The sequence below is a fragment of the Furipterus horrens genome, unplaced genomic scaffold, assembly GCF_987537825.1.
Source record: "Furipterus horrens unplaced genomic scaffold, mFurHor1.1.pri manual_scaffold_4, whole genome shotgun sequence".
NCBI classification, from domain to species: Eukaryota; Metazoa; Chordata; class Mammalia; order Chiroptera; family Furipteridae; genus Furipterus; species Furipterus horrens.
The window spans coordinates 75,287,972-75,305,483 of NW_028327174.1; the positions used below are offsets into that span (position 1 = coordinate 75,287,972).

General features: G+C 38.9%; 1 long non-coding RNA gene across 1 annotated transcript in view; it reads left to right on the forward strand.

The window, feature by feature from the left end:
• The window catches only part of LOC150012241 (uncharacterized), a 35,217-nt gene extending 18,016 nt beyond the window's left edge, over positions 1-17,201 (forward strand). Inside the window, exons 2-3 of the long non-coding RNA XR_016510731.1 lie at positions 11,483-11,594; positions 17,020-17,201. This is a non-coding gene — a long non-coding RNA (uncharacterized LOC150012241). The remainder of the gene's footprint in view (positions 1-11,482; positions 11,595-17,019) is intronic.
• Positions 17,202-17,512: the final 311 nt, after the last annotated feature.

Genomic DNA, 17,512 nt, shown 5'->3' on the forward strand with positions numbered 1-17,512 from the left:
TTCGAAAAAGTTTTGTGCGCAGGCTCTGGAGAAAGAGCTGGGGGAGCAGCGGACGATATCCCAGTGCAGAATCATCCCCAGTGCTATGGGAGAAATCTCTTAAGCAGACTATTCCCCTGCAAGTGGTGTCAGCTGGAAGCAGCAGCTCAACAACTGTATACGAGAAGGTCACACCACAAAGGCAGGAAATAAAAGCAGGTCAATCTAAGAAGCAGAAACAAACAGAAGAGCCACTTAAAATGGGCCAATGGAGAAACAACAGCCCATCCAAAGGAAAGGAGGAATTCGCAGAAGGAGGGATAGATGAAATAGAGACAAGCAAATCATTAGACATGGAATTCAAAACAATGATAATAAGGAACCTCAATGAACTCAACAAACTCAGAGAAAACTTACAAAGAACTCCTAGGGAGCTACAAAGAACTCCACAAAAGCTGTAAATAATTCCAGGAGAACTACAAAGAACTCTTGGGAAGCTTCAAGTAACTTACTGAGAACTACACCAGCATGAAGAAGGACATAGAAACTATCCATAAGAGCCAGAAAGAAATGCAGAATATAATTTCTGAATTGAAGAACACAGTAGAAGGAATCAAAAGCAGGCTAAATGAAGCAGAGCATGGGATCAGTGAGTTAGAGGACAATGTAGAAAAAAATTCCCAGATAGTGTAACAAAATAAAAAAAGACAGAAAAAGAATGAAGAGGGTTTAAGAGAGCTGCAGAGCAACATGAAACATAACAATATCCATAGCATAGGGATACCAGAAGGAGAAGAAGAGGAGCAAGGGATAGAAAGCCTGATTGAAAAAGTAATGACAGAAAACTTCCCGAACATGAGGAGAGAAAAAGTCTCACAAGTACAGGAATCACAGAGGGTCCCAGTGAAGATGAAGCCAAGGAGGCCCATTTTAAGGCACATCATAATTAAAATGGAAACATTGAAAGACAAAGAGAGAATCCTAAAGGCGATAAGAGAAAAACAGCAAATGACGTACAAGGGAGCTCCGATAAGCCTATCAGCTGATTTCTCAACAGAAACACTACAAGCCAGAAAGGAATGGCAAAAAATATTTGAGCGATGATAAACAAAGGCCTACAACCAAGACTACTCTACCCAGCAAGACTATTTTTTCAGAATGGAAGGTGAAAAGGGAGTTTCCAAGACAAAGGAAGGCTAAAAGGATATATCATCACCAAACCAACACTGCAAGAGAAGCTAAAAAGAATGCTTTAGGAAAAAGAAGAAGAAGAGAAAGGGAGAGGAACACAGCTACAAAGGGAAATGAATAAATATCTGTCAGTAATAACCTTAAATATAAATGGATTAAAAGCTCCAATCAAAAGACCATAGGGTAGTGGAATGGATACGAAAACATAATCCATGTATATGCTGTCTACAAGAGACCCACCTCAAAACAGAAAATCTATACAGACTTAAAGGGAAGGGATGGAAAAAACTATTCCAAGCAAATGTATATGAAAAAAAGGTGATGTAGCAATACTTACAACAGCCAAAACAGATTTCACAGCAAAAGCTATAAAAAGAGACAAACAAGGACATTTTATAATGCTTAAGGGAACAATCCATCAAGAAGATACAACTCTTGTAAACATATATGCACGCAACATAGGTGCATCCAAATATATAAGGAAAATATTGAAAGGCTACAAGAAGGATATCAACAGCAACACACTTATATTAGGGGACTTTAACATACCATTGTCAACAATGGACAGATCTTCAAAGCAAAGACACAAAGGATATTGAGGCAATGAACAACACTCTAGATCAAATGGACTTAATTGGTAGATATAGAACTTTTCTCCCCCAAGAAGCAAAATATACATTCTGTTCAAGTGCACATAGAACATTTTTTAAGATAGACCACATGGCAGGACACAAAAAAAGCCTCAACAAATTCAAGAAAAGTGAAATTATATTAAGCATCTTCTCAGATCACAATGACTTGAAAATGGAAATCAACATCAAGGAGAAAACTCAAACACATTCAAACTCATAGAGAATGAATAACATGCTATTGAATAATAAATGGGTTAACAATGCCTTTAAGGAATGAGTCAAAAAGTTTCTGGAAACAAATGATAATGAATACCAACAGCCCAGAACCTATGGGACACAGCAAAAGCAGTCCTGAGAGGAAAGTTCATAGCAATACAGACCTACCTAAAAAGGATAGAAAAATCTCAAATAAAAAACCTAACCCTACAGCTACAAGAACTAGAATAAAACAACAAACAAAGCTCAGAGTGAGTAGAAGGAAGGAAATCAAGATCAGAGCAGAATTAAACGACATAGAGCGCAAACAAACAATTCAAAAGACCAATAAAACCAGGAGTTGGTTCTTTGAAAAAATAAAATTGACAAGCGTTTAGCCAGGCTCATCCAGAAAAAAAGAGGACCCAAATAAACAAAACCAGAAATGAAAGAGGAGAAATCACAACCATAGAACTGCAAAGCATTGTAAGAAATTACTAGAAACAACTGTATGGCAAGAAATTTGACAACCTTGATGAAATGGATCAATTTCTGGAAACATACAATCTTCCAAAGCTGAATCAGAAAGAAGCAGAAAGCCTGAATAGACCAATAACAACTAATGAAATTGAAGCAGTAATCAAAAAACCCCTGGCACACAAAAGCCCTGGACCGGATGGCTTTACAGGCAAATTTTACAAAACATTTACGGAAGAACTAATGCCTATCCTTAAACATTCCAAAAAATCCAGGAAGAAGGAAGATTCCCAAACTCTTTCTATGAAGCCAGTATTGCCCTAATTCCGAAACCAGGTAAAGGGACAACAAGAAAGAAAACTACAGGCCAATATTGCTAATGAACATAGATGCTAAAATCCTGAACACATTACAAAGTCCTATATCACGATCAAGTGGGACTTATCCCAGGGATTCCAGGATGGTTTAATATTCACAAATCAATAAGTGTAATACACCACATAAACAAAATGAAAGACAAAAGTCACATGATCATATCCAGAGATGCCGAAAAAGCATCTGATAAAGTACAGCACATATTTATGGTGAAAACACTCAGCAAAATGGGAATAGAGGGAGCATACCTCAACATAATAAAGGCCATATACAAAAAACCTGAAGTCAACATCATACTCAATGGGCAAAAACTGAGCGTTCCCCCTAAGATCAGGAACAATAAAAGAATGTCCACTCTCTCCACTCCTATTCAACATAGTCTTGGAAGTTCTAACCGCAGCAATTAGACAAGAAAGAGAAATAAAAGGCATCCAAATTGGAAAAGAGGAAGTAAAACTGCCATTATTTGTAGATGACATGATAGTGTACATAGAAAACCCTATAGACTCCACAGAAAAACTTCTTGACATAAGTGAGTTCTGCAAAATAGAGTACAAAGTCAATATTCATAGATCAGAGGCATTTCTGTACACGAACAATAAAATCTCAGAGATAGAAACTAGAAAAAAATCCCACTTACTATAGCAACAAGAAAAATTAAGTACCTAGGAATAAACTTAACCAAGGAGGTAACAGACCTGTACTTGGAAAACTATATGACACTGAAGAAAGAAATTAAGGAAGATACAAATAAATGGAAGCATATACCATGTTAATGGATGGGAAGAATCAACATCATTAAAATGTCCATACTACCCATAGCAATTTATAGATTCAACACAATCCCTATTAAAATATCAGTGACATATTTCACAGACCTAGAACAAATACTTCAAAAATTTAAATGGAAATAAACAAGCAAGAAACCCAAATAGCCATAGCAATCTTGAGACAGAAGAACACAGTGAGAGGAATCACAATACCTGATTTCAAACTATACTACAAAGCCACTGTAATCAAAACAGTCTGGTACTGGCATAAGACCAGACATATAGATCAATGGAACAGAAGAGAGAGCCCAGAAATAAACCCAGGTCTATATGGTGAAGTAATATTTGACAAAAGGGAAAGGAACATGAAATGAAAAGAGCCTGTTCAACAAATGGTGCTGAGAGAACTGGAGAGAGATATGCAAAAAATGAAATGACCACCAACTTACACCATACACCATAATAATTTAAGATGGATAAAAGGCTTAAATGTAAGCCGTGACACCATAAAAGACCTCGAGAAAACATAGGCAGGACAATTTCAGATATCACATGTACAATATTTTTGCTGATATCACCTAAGTCAAGGGAAATAAAGGAAAGAATAAACAAATGGGATTACATCAAACTAAAATGTTTTTGCTCAGCAAAAGAAAACATTAGCAAGATGACAAGGGAACCAATCATATGGGAAAACATATTTGCCAATGATACCTCAGACAAGGGATTGATCTCCAAAATATATAAAGAACTTACATGTCTCAACACCAAGAAGGCAGACAACCCAATTAAAAAAATGGGCAAAGGACCTGAACCAACACTTTTCCAAGGAGGACATACAGAGGTTCCATAGGCATACGAAAGGATCTTCAACATCACCACTCATAAGAGAGATGAAATGAAAACCACAATGAGATACCACTTTACACCAGTCAGAATGGCCATCAACAAATCAACAAACAACAAGTGCTGGCAATGATGCAGAGAAAAGGGAACCCAAGTGCACTTCTGGTAGGAATGGAGACCTGTGTGGCCACTGTGGAAAACAGCATGGGTTTTCCTCAAAAGCTAAAAATGGAACTGCCTTTTGATCCACCAATTCTATTCTAGGATTATACCCAAAGAATCTTGAAACAGCAATTCAAAAAAACCCTAGGCATCCCTATGTTCATAGCAATGCTATTTATAATAGCCAAGTGTTGGAAACAGGCTAAGTGCCCATTTGTAGATGAGTGGGTCAAGAAACTGTGGTACAGGGACTTCCGGCCAAGATGGAGGCATAGACAGATGCGCTGCGTCTCCCTCCACAACTAAGAAGGAATACAATTACCTCAAAACTAGAAACAACCAGAAGTTCCAAAAAATCAAACTCCATGGAAGTCCAACAAACAAAGATATAGAGAAGAAATACTTATCCAGACAGGTAGAAGGGGTGGAGCCAGGACAGAGAGGATGCAGTGTGGTGGCAACAGCAGCGGTGGCATCGGCAGGTCAGCAGAAAGTGCAGTCACACCTTTTAAAAAGTCAGGAGGCACACCTGGGGAGTGTTCCCAGCTCCTCACTGGATCTCGAAGCTCATGGTCCCAGCACCAGGGGAAATCAAGCCTCATTGCTTCTGACTGTGCAGACCAGTGGGGGTTGGGGTGGAGGCAGAAACTGTCAGTTTCTCAGCAGTGTCCACTTGTTTAAAGGGCCCCCACAGTCCTAGAACATCCGCAGACCCACCCACCCTGGGAATGACAGCCAGGGCCATAGCGAGAGGGGCACCAGTGAGGTGCAGAAATGGGAGAGGTGCCTGGAAAAGGGGCAAGTGCTGGGGTGGCAGCATTGTTCCCTCTCAGACCCCTCAGCCACATACAGCGCCACAACGTGGTGAAACAGGTTGACCTGGACTGAAGGCCCCCTAAGGCTCCGCCCCTTACAGCATAAGAGGAGCAGCAGCTCCAGCTGAGATGCAGAGGCGAGCAAACACAGGAGCCTGTCAGAATGTGGAGACAGAGAAGTATGGCCCAAAAGGGAAAATGGATCAAGGTTCCAGTGGGAGAACTAAGCGACAAGGACATAGCCAACCTAACAGATGAGGAGATAGACAACCTAACAGATGTAGAATTCAAAACACTGGTAATAAAGATGCTCACAGGCTTGACAAATATGCTTGAGTATAGCAAACGCATAAGAGAAGTGAAGGCTATGCTAAGTGAAACGAAGGAAAATCCACACAAAACCAATGGTGAAAGGACGAAAACTAGGGTTCGAATCAATGATTTGGAACATAAGGAAGAAAAAACTGTCAACCGGTGCCTAATGAAGAAGCAAGAATTTTTAAAAAATGAGGAAAACTTCCCAAATTTTGCGAAGGAGATGGACATACAGGTTCGGGAAGTACAGAGGGTACCAGGCGAGCTGGACGCAGAGGGGACCACACCGGGACACATCACGACTGAGATGCCTAAGGTGAACGGTAAAGACAGAGTCCTGGGGGCAGCAAGAGAGAGGTGGAGAGTTGCCTACAGGGGGCTGTCTATAGGACTATCAGCTGATTTCTCAGAATACACTTTGCAGGTAGGAAGGGACTAGTAAGCAGTATTCGATGTGTTGAAAGGCAACCTGCAACCAGGATTACCCTGTCCAGTAAAGCTATCATTTGAAATGCAAGGGGAGATGAAGTGCTTCCCAGACAAGGTGAAGCTAAAGGAGCTCATCATCACCAAGCCATTATTATAGGAAAAGTCAAAGTGACTTAAGAAAATGAAGATCAAAACTATGAACACTAAAATGACAACAAACTCACAACTATCAACACCTGAATCTAAAAAATAAAAACAAAATCCAACTAAGCAAATCAGAATTGGAACAGAATCATAGGTATTGGGATCATTTGGAATGTTATCAGCTGGGAGTGGGGAGGGAGAGAAATGGGGAAATGGTGCAGGGACTAAGAAGCATAACTGGTTGGTACAAAATAGACAGGGGGGTGTTAAGAATAATATAGGAACGGGTGAAGCCAATAAACATATATGCATGACCCATGGCCATGAACTTAGGGGGGGGTAGGATTGCTGGAGGGAAGGAGGATACTGGGCAGAGGGGAGCAAAGGGAAAAAAATTGGGATAACTGTTACAACATAATCAATAAAATATACCTAAAAAAAAACTGGTACATTTTCACAATGGAATGTTTTTCAGCAGAAAGAAAGAAGGAACTCCTGCCATTTGCGACAACATGGATGGAACTAGAGAGAATTATGCTTAGTGAAATAAGCCAGGCAACGAAAGAAAAATAGCTTATGCTATCACCTAACACAGGAAACTAATGAACAACACAAACAAATGAGAAAAATTAAAACAGAGGCATGTCAACAAGGAGTAGACTAACAATGACCAGGGGGGCTGGGGCCGGGGGAGAGAGAGTGAAGGGGGGGTAAGTCGGGGAAGGGTAAAGTAAAAAAACTAGTATAAATGACCCATGTACATGGACAACAGGGTGGGAACTGACATGGGAGAAAGGGTGGGCTGTGGGGAGAGCAATGTGGGAAAAATGGAACAACTGTAATAGAAAAACAATAAATACATTTTTAAAAAGACATGAATCTATACAAACAGTAAGCAAATTTTAGAAAATTTCATTGTTGTTTTTATTTTTCCACTACCATGTCAAGGCTAATTATGAAGAGATATTACCAGGCAAGTAGAGAGGTTATTAAAGATGTAAAGTTTAATGAAGTATGAGAGTCCTGATTAAATGGCACTCTTTACTAACATTGCTCAACCAGAATATGCACGCTTTTACACCAAGATAGAGAATTTTCTTGGTATCTCGCTCATGTATTCTTTCTGTGGTGCACAGAAAATTATGGCTAAATTTGCACTTAATGAATTTCTTGTTTCCGAAGTCTCTAATTCCCATTCTTGCCATAAGACACACTTTACTCCTCAGTGTCCCAATCCTATTTAGTTTCTGTTGTGATCATGTAGCCTAAAATAGATGGCACAGGGAACATTAAAATTGTAAATAGATAAATCCATTGGGAAAGGAATAAAGGAAATTATGATAATGTGGTCTCAATCAGAGCAAAAAAATGTGACTGAAAAAATAACAAATGTATTTTTTGAAGCAAAAAACAAAATGAAGCAAAACATTAAACAAAAAAAGATGAAAATAGTTCTGAAATACCAAGTCATCTTTTTTAAAGTATATTTTACTGATTATATTGTTAGAATAGTTCCAATTTTTTCCCTTTTGCTCCCCTCTGCCCAGCACGCCCCTCCTTCCCTAGCAATCCCAACCCCCAAGTTCATGCCCGTTAGTCGTACATACAAATTCTCTGGCTTCACCCATTCCCATATTAATCTTTTTAAAAAAATTAACTTTTTATAACAATGAAAAATAACAATGCCCCCCTCTCAGGCTTAAGACTCTTTAGAATCTTATAAAGGACAATGGGTGCCAAGTCATCTTTTAAAGGTACCACACAACCAAGGAATGAGTTAAATCTTTGTAGCATGAGACATAGAGATGCTAGATTAAAAGTGTTTGGGAAATGAGATAAAGGGAGAAAAAGGACAATTGACCTGATCTTTCTTTTAATCCAGTTGAGTCTGCTACCAAGGTAATATACACTGTCTAAAACCTGAAAGTGTGATATATCAACCCAGTAGGACTAGGTGGAGACATTCAGCCCATTCCTCGAACCTGAGGAGCACACAACATAGGAGAGAAAATAACAGTCTTATTCCTGCAAAACCTAGAGTATATCTACATCCAGTATATACGTAGAGTCTTAATATTCATGAACTGAAATGTTAAACCCATTTCTTATGTTAGCCAGACGTCTCTCTCAAGTAACTTTGGGATATGAACATGTACACCATTCATGTTGTCTAGGATTCTGACCATGAAGAGAGAATGCTTGTTTGGTAGGAGGTGAGGTAGACAGGAAAAGAAATTAGCTGAACGATTAACGATAGGATCACAGTCTGGAACAAAGATAACTAATCTGGATTCATATTCTACTTATTTCTTCCAGAATAAGTTTACTTTTTTCTACATGCAGCCACTGGATGTAGCTATTAAAAACGTGCAGTTTTTAAGTATTGGAATTTAGTACTTCTAGTGTTCTAGAAGTATATTTAGAATAAAGATGTCTATTAGGTGGATATTATATTCCTCTCACACAAAAACATTTATTGGAAGACAATATTAGAGAAGTAATTGATTCTCTTCCCTCACCTCCTCTCTTCCTTTTTCTTCATCGAATACTTAAAACTAATTTTAAGCTAACATCTATTATCTCCTTTCTTCAACTATGAAACTATTATAAAATAAAGTTTGAGGAATATTTTAGGAAATGAAAGAAATATGTACATAAAGCTACAGTTTTGGTGAATACACAATTATTTGTCATTAAAAGGATTAATTTATAGTTAAGGTTGTTGTCTTTTCCCTTATACTTAGAATAGGATCTTAATCTTAAACATTACATAGAGATTTAACTAAAACTTGAAGAAATGTGTTACTGGTAATTGAATTCTTGCCACAGTTACCTATGCAAACCAGTGTTAATGAAACTCCAGTTCAAAATGGATGGGTTTGGGGAATTATGATAGCTATTTATTTTCTTACCTGAGATGCCATGATAATCTCAATAAAATAAAGAACCCAATTAAGAGTTCTCATTTGTAGCTATTGGCCAAGTTTACACAAACTGCTGGGATTTCTAAGCAAAATAAATCAGAGGTTCAAAGGCCTTTAATCAAGGCCAGTGAGTGAGAAAGGGAATGTTGTAGTACTTTGGGTTGGAGGGCGCGGAAGTAATTCCAGCAGATAGAATGAAAGAGGGTCTGAGGGCTGCGGCTGGCTCAGGCAGGATCAGCACTGAGTAGTGCAAGCACCTTCCTTTTATTGGATTTTGCAGATATGCTAATTAATAGGGAGGGTCCAGGAATGAGCTCACAGGCACATCCTGGGAATGATAATAGTGTACTTGAAATTTACAACAGAGGAAGTTCAAAAGGTCAACTGAAGAGAACACTTCCTGACAAACAAGTCTATATAGCATTCATAGACAGAAAAACAGAAATCCAATCAGTTATCCTTTTAAGGCTAAGGAACGGATGCACTGTTCAGAAAGCAATCAAGGTTAAACACCATTTGTGCTTAGTCTTGTTTGACTTCCTTATCAATATCAGGGAAGATGGAGTACTCAGCAAGATTCTTTGTAAGTCACAGGATCCTGAGGCCTGAGCAGTCAGAGACTGTGGGCACCAGAGAGTTCAGCTCTCTACTGGGATCATTAAAGACCTGGACCGAGAGGCATGTAAACATACCTCAAATCAGAAGTCTTGATTTCCAGCATCAAGGGAAATACTGTACTTCTTTGCATTTTGACAACCTTTCACCTGTGAAGCAGAGAATGGACTTGCTTCTCCGGAAGCGAGGTTCTGCTCCACCCTGCCTAGCTTGCTGTCCCTGCACCCACCCGCAGTTTGGTACCTCTCCCTATTAGCAAGCTATAAATTGCCCTAGAGCTTAGAGACAATCAGGTCAGCACCGCTCTCACAAGGGAAAAGCTTCTTCCCAGCAGAATTGTTCCGGGGAAAGAGGGGAAGGAGGAGGGACCCCACGCTTAGTTGTCACTGTGCTGGCAAGTGCTTGGAGATGGAGCAGGGGCTGAGGTCGGGGGAGAGGAGAAGGGGAGGCTGTCAGAAACTGCATCCCGAACAACGTGGCGTTTGACCCACGTCTACAAACTTATTGGTCACTGCAGTGCAAACTCCCAGCGAACTCCCTGCTGCCTGGCAGCCTCCGCTGCTCGGAGGAGTCGTGCTCTCCGGCACCACCTATGGGACGCAGTCCCCTCTGCATCTCTGGTCCACAGCACCCTTCACGAAAAGTCTCCAGGCATCTAGCAAGGCTCAGGTTCATTTACCCTCGCCCCCAGCCCCGAACCCCGACAGAATGATGTTATTAACCTCCAGTAGCCCAGAGGGCCAACTCCCTGTGGCTTTATTTGTGGACACTCGTATGGAATCCTTTCACATCCCGCCCTGCTCTGCTTTCACAACAACGTTGGGTCAAACGGCCAAAGACAAACTTCTGCCTCTTCTTCCCTAATCTCACCTTTTCAGAAACACAGTCTGAAAACCCACACACCTCAGAACTCCTAGGGCGCTGTTGCAGTCTGGGCATGCTCAGTTTCAGGGCAGGTTTTGATTGAAAGTAAAGAAAAAAAAAATAGCTTTGTATTATGTTGTCTCCTCCCGTGCAGAGGGCTTGCTGAACAGGTTGCGGGCATCCCTGCGCGTACCCAAAGGGCTTATGGGATGCCCTTGATTGCGTCTCCTTGGGATCTGTCCCCCTCCTAGGTAGCCCCTCCCCCAACCCTCCTCAACCCGTCTCTTCAGGTCCCCGTCCGCTAAGGGGATGGAGAAACACTAACAGAACTGGGATGGGCGATGTTGGCTGAGCGGATCCACCTATTACTAGTGCGCCCGGATTGGCTCCCTGGCACAGTGTACCCGAGGTGGAACCAATCAGGTGGCTGGGGCTGGGAGATGATGGGCGGCCGCCTCCTCACTGGAGGGATTCCTGGAGAAGCTGCAGTGTTGGGGATGCTCTAGACCGACTACTACCCCCCCCCCCGTGTCTTTCCACATCCTTCTCCTGCAGCGGCCGCAGCCAGCAGTACTTAGTGGCAACTTGAGGCTGCAGCCCGGCAAGGCCCCCAGGGTGGTGCTTAGCCGAGAAGGGGGCTCAGCTCCCAGAAGGGGTGTGTGTAGGGTGGGGGCGGCCAGCTGGGACCAGCTGGTGGCCCTGCAAAACCTCCCACACGCCGACACCCACACACCCATTTTGTGTTGCAGGCTGCCCCTCCAAGAACAGAGGCAGCGAGAGGACGTTTGAGCCTTCGAATGGGTCCACACAGGGAGAGCACTCCAGACGGAAACCGGCACCACCTTCTGATCTTCCCTGCAGGTAGGGCAGTGGGACTGGCTGTGCGGCCACCTTGGTCGTGCCTATTTGCTTGAACCCCCCCCCTCCAAGATTTTGTTCTTGGTACCTTTGGGTGTTGATGGTGGACAGTGCGACCTAGGGAGGGAGCCCTGGGGTCCTCTTGTGAGAAATACCATGAGACCACATGTGTATCTCCTAGCAAAGCACTTCGCACAGCGCCCGTGACTTAGAGCGTGGAGTTGGTGTTGGGCATCCCCTATCTTCTTGCTCCCTCTTTCCTTATCTCATTCTCTCTCCTCCATCCCCCATCCCAATCTCAATCTCTCACCTCCACCGCCCCTCTCTCAGTCTCTTTTTCATCTTCACCCTCCTGCCATCCTAAGCACGCACAGGGTTTCTTTCTCCTCCTGGAGAGGACTGCCTGTTCTCAGAGGAAAGAAGTGGGTAGTGAAGGTAGGAGAGAGATTTCTTTTTGCAGGGGCAGAGGGGGCAAGATAGAATACAGTCTTTGTGAAAATTCAAGTACACGAAGCAATTAAACTGAATAAAACGAGTAGACCAGTCCTCCAGCCCTGGCAGTCAGAGGGAGGAAGCATCAAGTTTGACTCGGCCTCCCCTTTGCAGGAGGCTGTGTCTCTCACTTGATTCGTTCCAATGGAACAAAATAGAGCAGTGATCCAATGCACATTCAGCTGCTTAATTGCTGTTGTTTTTAAGTGCTAACTATCTGACTTTTCCTGTTACTATCTGTCCGGTAGGGCTAGCTGGTATTTACCCATCAGTAGTAATGCCTGAACTTTGAGGTGTTTCTTGGTTAAAAAAAGATAATTAAAAACAGATTATTACTTTCCTGAGATTCTCTGGTATGGCCTTTATATTGGGGGGGGGCAAAAAATGTAGTTTCTAACACTCGTAAATGATCTGGAGGCTTGGGTTCCTGCTTTGAGAAAGCTAATCTAGTTAATTTTGCATAAATGCTGATTTTCACTTTTTCGAATATTAACCCGTTTTGAAATCAAGCAACCATTTAAGTTTTCTGTTAAAGCTACATTTCTGTATGAACTGCCATTTCATTCTACCTTTCTACTATCTGTTTGCATTTTATTGTCTGAATATCAAATTCATGCATGCCTTATTTCCTTATAATAAGAATATTTAATAGATGTAAACATGATGTTTATAAAATTTCAGTGTTCCAGTTAAAAGGCATATGGAAGCTCAGTTGGCCAAGAATCCTCTTGTACTGGAACAAAGTTTAGAAAGTAATGGTAGGAAGATAGCCTCAATTTAAAAAATTTTAAAAGGGAAATGTTTTAGTCTCAAGAAAAAAAATATCAAAATAACTGTGTGCCTTGACTGCCTGCATAATAGGTCAATTAAAGGGTGACTTGTTGAACGGACGTTGGTGGCAGCTTCTAATTCCATCATCAATGATATAAGCTTTCCTTTCCTGTCATGGATCAGAGACAGCTAAGTGATTTCTGTCAGATGAGAGGAGGTAGAAATGCCTAGTTGAATGTAATAGGAAAGTTTTCCAAGTGGGTCCTACATGAGTGCAGAGAAGGCAGCAGATGCTAGTGTCCAGATAAATCCTTTCCTTTGATTTATCAGGGGAAATGTCAAGTCTTACATTTTTTTCCTACACTTCCACTTGGGATAAGAAAAAGGAAACTTCTTTCTCAACTCTGCCTGACCTTCCACACTAATCTGTGCATCTGAGAAGGTGTTTATTTTCACCACCTATCTTAGTATATAAGTTTATACACCAACTTACTTCACTTGCCATCAATGTAATGAATATTATTTTCTAAACAATTTTTCATTTGAGATGCTTATCTCTTCTAAGTAGAATTTCCTAGAGTCACAAAAACAATATTCTTTCTAGGGCTTTGACAAATGCCTCTTTTTCCTTTTTAATGTAGTATTTCTGTTGCAAGCTAACTAATTATTAGAGGTGCCACCTTTTGGTTACAAGGACGAAAGGACAATCACTTCGTTGCCTCATATACGACTGAATTAAAAAGTTTAGACATGAAGAGAGGTATAAAAAAGAAACTTTTCTATGTGAGCGAAAGAAGATTTTGTTTGCTTACTTCTCCACTTTAGGAAAGGTACAAGTTTAGGTTTCTGGGTTTGTGACATTTATTTTTATGACTCTTTACAAATATTAATTATAGCAATAACATGTCAAAGGGATGCATCTGAGTATTTAGTTTTTAACACACTTCGGAAAAATTAAGTCTTTATAGATACTGGAAGTCAGAACTAATTCCAATATGTAGTGAGTGGATTGAGGAGAGACTTTAAATTATTACTTATCATGCCACAAAATGTTCTGCTATAACAATTTCATGCAATCTCCATCTTTTCTCTGTTTTAAATAATATTTTTAAAATCTTATTACCATTTCAGAGCAAATGTGATAATTAGATTTTAAGATACATTTATCAAAAATATTACTAATATACAGGAGATATCCTAAAATACGAATTCCAGAAAATACTATCCAATGAAGAATTGTTCGAGACTAGTTTTGAATTTCATTTCATAATGAAGAATATTTGTTATTCTCTCAGGTCAACTTATCAGATAGCTCTAATCAAGAAATATGAAAATGGATAACATGGTGTCTATATGATAAGATATGCATATGAGATGGTGCTAACAGTATATAGTAGCTTGTCTTAATTACATTTGCAAAATGAACTGGAGATTAATAGATGCAGAATGTGTTAGAGATGTAATTTAAACTTCCCATTAGCCTGATGACACCATGGACATAATATCAACTCATCTCTTTTTAGGTCAGTATATTAAATGAGTTTAGGGTGAATTATCCAAACAGGATTTTAGAGCCATCTGATTTTCAAGAGTGCACATTTAAGAATGGACATTTCTATGAGCCTGTAATACTGGTAGTTCTTATGAGTTCCAGTTTGTGGAACAGCCAGAAAGAGATATCATTAATTCCAAATTAAAACATAATATTTCTTTTCCTAACAGTAGTGATTAAATCATTTGGGGGTGGGAAAGTAGTTTGATTACATAATGGAGCAACTTTTGTCCAATGTTACAATAAAACAAGACCAAAGTTAGACTCTCTGCCATTCAGTAATGTTGGTGTGGGCCTTGCAAACATTTTGCTAAACAAATAATGCTTTTTAAAACTAAATATCTAATCCACCTGTGATTGAGAAAAAAATTAATGATTTGCATGTCATAAATAGATCTGTGTCTAAAGTTGAAGATGTTTTGTATTACTTTCTAGCTGAATTTATTATCCATAGAAATTCACCAAAGCTGTTTAAACAGAGATTAAGTATGTGGCAGTCTAAATGAATAAATTATTTTTCAACTAAGATTTAAGGAACTATACATATGTGGGAATATATGTATATATATATAATATATTAAAATTCTGAAATTTTTCTAAAAGGATTCTAGACTCCTGGACAGTAGTCTGCTGAAACTAAGGGGTACTTCTATAAAAAAATGTAAAAGAAAGATGATTGTGTCTTGGGGTTAATTTTAATAGTTTTTGGTTAAAAGGCTAGGAATAACCAGAGGCAAAATTAATGAGTGTCTAGTTCTTTCCCTTTAAAGAGCCCTTCTATGGCTTTAGGAAGAAGTAATTTTTATTTGAATCGTGTATGAAAAAAACCTCTCGGTAACAGAAAATGCACTTTTATATAGAAGTAACAAATAAGATGAAATCATGTTTTTACATGATTTGGACATAATAGAGACATAAAGTTCCTGTCTCTCTAAAGCTTTTATCAGGAGTTAGTTTCAGTGTTTTCACAAGGGCAAACTTCTTAATCTTTTACATAATTGAATGATATGATTATCATTGTTTTTTCGGATAAGAAGGTATAGATTGGTGTCTTTAATAATTCCTCTAGGAATGATTATATTTTTTCATAATATTTTGGTAAACTTTCTTGAAACTCCTTCATTAAGTGTGGCCATTTTGTAAAAGCAGAAATTTAATCCTTCCAACTTGAAGAAAACAAGTTTTCTTTCAACTTCTCTGTTATTTCAAGAGAGTTCTTGAAAGCTACTTTTATATTGACTCTAAGACAAACTGAGGTAGCAGGGTATATGAACATCATTCTAGTCATATGTGATAGTAATAGAAAAATAAATTTATTTTAAAATATATTGTCAATATATTCATGCTATCTATTGCAAGTAAGACATGTGTTTGCTTTCTTGTATATTTGAATAAAAATATAACCTTTTCTGTATTATTTAAAGCTAAAACATTTAAAGTGTACAGTGAAGAATACTGCTATGTTGTGAAAAGAGTTAGCAACCAGAGATGCTATTTCTGTTGTATTAAATATCATTTTAGAAGTCCTATTGCAAAGAAATATTCTTTTAAAGTATGTTTCCTCAAATTATAAACAATATTTAAGAGAGTTTAAAAAAATTAAAACCTAATTTAGAATAAAGAACACATTTCTGATAGTGTTAGAAATCATTTCCTGCCATGTCTTTGAAAAAAACGAAGCAGAGTTTTCTAAATTTTCTGTAATTTTTATAATTTTAATATTTAGTTAACCACAAGGTCTAATAGTTTACAACTAGTTCTGAGTCTCTCTGAGTTTGTTTCACCTCTACAAGTACACTCAATGCTTGGAAGGGATGTGGCATATTGGTTTCCATTATTTGCCAGTAATACAAATGAGGAGAGGCCAAAGTTCATGTTTTCTGGTTACTGCCATTGTGGAGATACAAAGAAAATATCTGGTAAAATTTCTATATCCATCTCACATATAGTATGATGAACATAAGGAGTCATTTTGTTAAAGAGGAGTTCTGGAAAATTGTAAAGCAGATGAAGATAATAAACACTTCTATTTCTTAGTTATTTGTACAGAACGAGAGCTGGAAAATTTTCATGTAGAATAAGAATGGCTTTTTTCAGCTAGTATAAAAATCTGGTAAAACTCTTTGGTTAAGATATAACTTCCTAAATTTCCTAACAGCCTGTCAGACAATATTTCATCATACATACAACCCTGCTGCAGAACCCCAAATATTGTGCCTAAGACAGCTAAGTGTCTCCCTCAGGAATTAATTTTTGGTTGAAATATCCAGTTAATCAAATCTAGGTATGCTACTGAAATTTGGTGTTACCTTATCCCAGTGAATCTGCTTTTCTATTTGTGAAATGTAACTTTGCTTACAATTTTAATGTGCTTAGAGTTCATATAATTATTATTTTTTGCCAAAGGGTATTATATTAAAGTAAAAGGAGTTATGTGTTGTTTTCTGTAATAGATAAATGTATTTTTTCCCCTTTTTTCTAAGTAATTCAAAGATGAAGATAAAATGCACAGAGAACACAAATAGAATCAGAGGGTTATTTGAACGTGAGGCATTCTTATACTGCAGTTGCTTAAATGAGACATATTATCTCTGGTTCTCTTCTCACTCCCAGATTTCAACCATCTTTTCAGTCACATGGCAACAGAGGGAAATTAAGGAAGACCCACCTCACGCCTCTGTTGAGAGTTGCCTGGGTGTGGCCTCCAGGGGGCAGCCTTCTGTTTAGCTTGAGGCCCATTTCCTTTTTGGGCCAGCGTCCTTGCTTATCACCCTAGGCCTCACTCCAGCTTGGAAGCAGGTAATTGGGTTTCCTAATTGCTGCAATTGAGAGTCATTGGCATATTTTCATCTTCAAGAAGGCAAAAAGCACCTGAAAATAGTCAGACAAAATGTATGCAACTACACCAAACTTAGTCCTAATTCTTACAAAATGGGATGTTGAATCTTACACACGTTTCAGGATAATTAATTGTTGAAGTAACTTTACCTCCATGAAAAATTTTTTGATTACTCACAAATGAGCCAAGAAAACTTTTGACAGTTCAGCCATGAATCAGTATAACATTTTTGCTTTTTTTAAACTAATTTACAGCAGTGGATAAAAC